At 30.4% G+C, this 6355-nt stretch overlaps 1 protein-coding gene across 1 annotated transcript in view; it reads left to right on the top strand.

Annotated features, from left to right (window-relative positions):
* The first annotated feature begins 506 nt into the window (after positions 1–506).
* The window catches only part of LOC134707035 (uncharacterized), a 48570-nt gene continuing 42721 nt past the window's right edge, over positions 507–6355 (top strand). Inside the window, exons 1-2 of the mRNA XM_063566513.1 lie at positions 507–616; positions 5301–5376. The gene's annotated coding sequence lies outside the window, so the exon portion shown is untranslated. The remainder of the gene's footprint in view (positions 617–5300; positions 5377–6355) is intronic.

Genomic DNA, 6355 nt, shown 5'->3' with positions numbered 1-6355 from the left:
TGATATTGTTTTAAGACTTCGTATTAAAATGTATTTGAACATGATCTGATGGGATGAACTAAAATAAGAATACAATAGAATATTTTAATTTCTAAAATTACAGAGCCCATACAGGGAATCCGTGAGATCTGGAACTATCATATACTAACAGTATAGTCCCACATAAAATTTGTAACAATTGATTGACTTAATTGATAATTACAGAAAATAAACATCAGAATGTACATGTAAATGTGTATTAGCATTGGTCAAAATCAGATCCAAATATCAATTAAATATGTATGTTTTGTCTACCGAATATATTAAGTGTGTGTCTTTTTTTATTTCTTACTATTCTATTTATATTAAACAATGAAGTGAAATGAAATATAATACTTTCGATGTATTAATATACTGAAAATCTAAAGTTAAAGTCAGACCAGCCAAATACCAAAACTCTATGTAAATCGCGATGTAAAGTTACATGCTCGGTTTAGTGCACATGATTTTAGCTGAACCTAAATAGTATCTCTGACAGGCGCGCTGATGACCAACAAGACAGTTACAAGTTCATTCAAACTATGAGTTTGCACTTGAATTGAAGAAAAAAAACAAAAGAGGAGCAACTTATTTAAAAGTATTTAAAAAGGGCAATTCTAAAAACTGTTAATAATGATAATTTTCAAATATCTTATTACTTAAAAATATAAACTATAAGGTGTATTATTTATAAAAGTTGCGAAGAGTCGTTCAGTTCAATTTTCCAACTATAAAATAAATTGTACTAACATGTTACACTTTTCTTCTAGTCCAAATAATTATTACGTCTTGAAAGGCTAGCCTTTCAAGACGTCATTATTATTTGGACTAACTTTTCTTCATACTCTAGCCATGTGTTTTGAACATTATATCGATAGTCTTTGGCTTTGCATAAGTCATATATGAGTGGGCCTTTGAGTTTATAAATCAACTCGGCCTATCATAAACTCGGACCATAACAAAGAAAGAAAAGTGAACAAACGTGGCCTAAGAGTAAGATTTGTAGAATTTGTTATTTTTGATTTTATATAATTTTATAACTTTATTTACCAATTAATCATTATTAATGAGACAATGGTAAATATTTCTAAAAAAAATCAAATGAATAAAAATGTGTCTTAAAAAATAAACCTAAGATGTAATATGTATCAAATCAGAATCAGGAACATGTATACATATATACATCATTTTCTAAAAAGTGGGGCAATTTGGTAAACCAGTTTGGGGCGGTTTTTTTTAAGCGGGGCGAGTTGGTAAAAAAGTGGGGCGATTAGGTGTGAGCCGATTTGCCAGTGGGTCGATTTGTCATGGATTCTAGATGTGCAAATCCACAGGAAATTATTATTCTTTATCTTTGTCTTGAAGTAATGACCCCTTGAACTCAATAATTTTGGCTTAAATATATACTTCTTCAACAGTTTGACATCACAACTCCTCTGAAACCTCAAAGCAGAACCTCATAAAAGATTGTACATAGTACGGACAAAATATGGAGATCAGCATTTCCACAAAATTTATAATCATTTGACTTTTCTAGGATTTCATGTAATTACAGGTACATGTAGTAATGTTCTCACTTAGCTGATTAAAAAAAGTGTCGACAGTACATGTACATATGCCGGTCACAAGTTTAAATTTAGGTGATTTTAAAAAGGTGTCACCAATACATGTCTCTATCTTATCATGTGGTAGTATGGTGACATATACATGTATATGGACCATAATTTGGTATTCGGCCTTTGGTTTCTTTTTGTATCCTTTTTTATAAGTTCTAAAATTTTAACTTTTATTTTGTGGGTTGTGTTGGTGTAAGAATAGTATGAATGGAACAATTGAGTTTTTCGAGAAAAAATTAATACATTTTGATTCACTGTTTACGTGACATGAAACCAAACAGGAAATAAATAAACACCATTACTAGTGTTACTTGCTTCATGTTAATATTTAAAATCTATTTTCAATGTTATATTAAAGTTTTTTTTAAACCTGACAGGAAACCATAAGAAACCGAAAGCATTTTTTTAGTTTTATTTTATTGCAAAATTTTCTGCTTAAAATAATCTGAACAGTATACTTTTTCTTAAAATCCATCTTAAATGTAACAGTATTATAAAACTCCTAAATATGTGCTTGTTTTGAAAACAATTAGTGCAATTTATTCAGAATTTTCCATATTTTCTTCATTGATACAGGATACCATATAAATCGTTGTATCTTGATGTTTAAGCCAAAAAAATGTCTTTATTTTTGGTTTTGATATTCCAGTTATATACAATTTATTCCAAATCATTGGCAATGTAACATTCTTTAAATCCAGTAAAGAAAAAAACTTTTAACTTGGAATTAAAATCTTTAAAATAGGCACAATGTGATACTTGTGACCTGTACACCATCTACATGGTTTCCACATTTTAACCTACTTTAGTGGGCTAAAATCAATAAAGTACTTCCTTTCAAGTCATGCATGGTAAAAGTTTACTTCTCCTTTGACAAGTTCATTACGTTTCTGATAAGTGTTTGCAGAATATGAATAAAAAATATTAATTAAAAACTGTGACAAAGATGCCAACTTTGTACATTCCAAGTGTAACGGTATATTAACATGTATTTTTTATTAAATTATATTTATTCATCTAAAATATCCAGTAATATTTACTGCTGAAGTTAAATCAATCCAACGAGCATTGGTACAATGATAAGAGACGAAATTTCGATTGATTTTTCCAAGGAATCTTCACGTCATTATCGGGAAACGAAGTGTGTTCTAACGTCTGTCAAATATGAAATCGATTTTGTCAAGTCATTGGGCATTTGTTTTCACACAGAATTGTATGTAACATTATGCACATAGGAAAAATAACAGACCACCGGCGCAATCTCTTTGACAATTGTATTTTCCTCTTTTAAACAAGACGAAACAAGTCTACAGATTATGTTTGCTAACATCCCGTTGGAAACAAAAACAATGTTTAGACCTAGTATTTCGTACATCCGGCTGTAATGGCGTTATCACATGTTAGTCACATGTTTCACGTATGACCGGAAATGATTAGAACTTAAGGACAAAAACAATTTTAATAAATAACTGGACTTCCTGTTTCGTGTAAAATGTAACGCATAATGATAACGTCATTTTCTTACTTAATTATTACGAAGATCAAAACAAGAATGTAAATCATCTCTGATTAACCTGTTTGAACATCTCGCGAGAGTTCATATTTGCATATTGTTTTTAAGAATTCTATTACAACAAAGCAGATTACATCATCTAAAATTTGCGTTACGAAATCAGACACAAAAGTCACGCCACTGTTCTTACATCTGCTACATAAATACTTATAGTTCTCAGCATTTTCTTCTCACTATTCTTATTGGTCGATGTTCTTTGTTATTTGAAAGCAAAAGTTACGAATTTGCCGGTGACGATTATCTATAAATCAGTCAGCGTTATGCTCTTTGGAAGCAAAAAGTAACGCGAGAAACGACACAAAAATACGGTTGTAGAATCTTTGAAAGTCGTATATTTCAATTTTTTTTCTAGGGAAGAGTAGCATACACTTGTATGTTGATAAAAATAATGGCATCTTTAGATGTAGTTACAACTTTTCTTACAGTAATTCACATTTTATCACTTTTCTATAGTTATAGGAAACGGAGCCCAATAGCAAATTATGGTCCATATTCCTAATTCAACCAAAAAAACACCATATGCATATATATATATATAGAATTAATATTTTAAAAAAGGACTTCAAAATAAGAGAAGAAAAAAGCCAAATAAGTGGTAAATTTTCATTGTCAATTGAAATTTGTCTCTCATTGTTCTTTGATACCATGTATACATTTATTTAGATTATGTTATTTATTTTTCTTGCTTGTAAAATGCGTAAAATAAGTCCTTCAATTATATGTATCTTCTGGTAGTCCAAGTTTATTTTAATAGTGACGTCTGTGATTGCTTAGTCCGATTTTGTAAGACTCATTGTGTTATATATAGGCAGAGTTTGTCATGGGAAGAGAAATCAAGGTTTCTTGTATACAATGGGAGATAACTCTACTTAATTTAGCAGATTTTGGGATAAACCTAGTTCAGTAGTTGTTACTGACAATGATATTCACAGCCTCTGGTTACATACATGTAATGCTATGCATCCATAACCTGCTTACTGCATTATACAGTTGTTTAATTTATAATTCTAACATGATGTCCTTCAAATGCTTCAAAAGTACACACCCGTGGTAAAATATGAATATATTGTTATGCATATATAGCTGTTCTGATTGTACTCTCAGGTCATATGTGTTTTTATGAATGAGGTTCCCGACGTCATAGAACATTTTACGGAAAAATACATGCTTGGGAAACCGAAAATCATCTCAACAAGGAAACGTAATCAAATGATGCTAAAATGTGTTATATTATATTAATTAGCCATTTTTGTATACATATGAGACATAAGTACAATAATCATTTTGATTCATCCAAACATATCTAAATATGTTATTGTAAAAAGTTTAAGAATCCTCTTTTGTTCAGTTTGCTCCATTATTTTATGTCAATTTAAAAGTGAGTTTATTTACGGGAACGGCAAAAAATGCCATCACATAGAGCTTCAATCTTAAACAATTGCCGTATTTGTCCTATTAGAATCGAAATAATTCATGGGGGCTTGAATATATATCGTTTGTCCCTTTATGCTGATATTTTACCCCTCACTATCAATATTTGTCCTAAAGGGGCAATCCGTGGTAAAATCACGATATATTCAAGCCCCCATGAACTATTTCTTAATAAGAAATTAGAAAGTTCTCATTATTTTTTCTTGTGTTTGTATTAGGATTACAATAAGGGAATGGGTGTTATTTTAGAACAAAATTTGAAAATTATCAAAAGGTAATTTAAAGGTGTAAATGTTGTTTGTGTCTAAAAAAAAATCCTTATTTAAGCTCACCTCCTTTCAAGTGAGCTTTTCTCATCACTTCCCGTCCATTGTCTATCGTACATCATCGTCCGTTGAGTTTTAGGAAAACCATTGGACCAAAAAAACCTTAAATGGCCTAATTCATTTTAATTGACTATTAGGATTGTCAAGTTTTCCTTTTGAAGGTCGGTTGCTTCCTCCACCAGCAATAAGTAGAGTTAAAAAATGGCATTTAATCACCAACACCAATCAATTTATTAGAATACTATTTACATTAATTAGATATAAGTCATAGGGCACCTTCATTAAGTTCATTTGTTCTCCATTTTTGTTTAACTTATGATTACCATTTCATTTCAGGTCATTTGTCCAGTATTGGAAATAATTCAAATTCTGGAATTAACTTAACTTGCATATACAGACTTACAGATTGCAAGTAAGTGCATTAAACGTTTGTTCTTTTATGTGTCTGTAGGGAGCTCTGTAATGATCAAAATTAGAAAGAGGAGGGTGGAGATTTTATTGTCTATATAAGAAGTTTAATCTGGCCAAATATTCATATGCTATCCTCTCATATTTAAATTACTTCCTCTGATAGCAAAAAGTAAATGAAACCATCATAAACATGGTTGGCACTTAAGGTGGTACCTAACACCACAGGGAAATAACTCTGTAAAACCAGCTAAATGTTTTTTTAATTATGTTGGGTTGTGAACGAATATTAAGCTTCTCAATGATCAAAATAAGTGTTTGTCAAACTACTATATAACCATTGTAATTTTTCTGATAAAATGGTTGGTTCAAATTTTTTGATATTTTTAATTTTTGTCAAAGGGTTAAAGAAAATGTTTTTGTCAAAATTTTATGAGCCAAATTAATTTTAGTGAAGGTGTTGGGTACCACCTTTAACACGTTAATCTTTCACGAGATGAATCTCTGGACAGGATGCTGGTCTAATCTTGTTTGTGTATGGTACTTTTCGGGTTTCAGTTTGTATACTCAGTACATCATGTACATGTATAAGTCTCAGTCTTTACTGTATAATTCATTTTTAACTCCTTCCAGTTAACAAGATTCTAATAGCAAGGGTATGTTGGTAAGCAATATCTCACAGTTCTACTTGTGAATGAATCGGTAACTAGAAACAGCCAGTTCATATATATTTCATAACACATTGATCCTAGAAACTGACTAACCCAAGGCCAGGTGCAGGAAATCAGATACAAATTTTTCTTTTTCTAGTCAGATATTGATGAGATTTCTCATTTCTCATTTAAGTAATCTATACTAGAACACAGAAATCATTTTAATAAGCAAATTAAAAAGTACATATGAAAAATGGATCAGACATTTAAGCATATTTATTCTAAATGTTGATTGGTTCTTGCAGTTTTTGGTAAACAAAACTGGACAGC

Source organism: Mytilus trossulus, chromosome 2 (genome assembly GCF_036588685.1).
Source record: "Mytilus trossulus isolate FHL-02 chromosome 2, PNRI_Mtr1.1.1.hap1, whole genome shotgun sequence".
Classification (NCBI taxonomy): domain Eukaryota; kingdom Metazoa; phylum Mollusca; class Bivalvia; order Mytilida; family Mytilidae; genus Mytilus; species Mytilus trossulus.
Note: the sequence above shows the minus strand (reverse complement) of the source record. Positions and strands in the feature narration are given on the sequence as shown.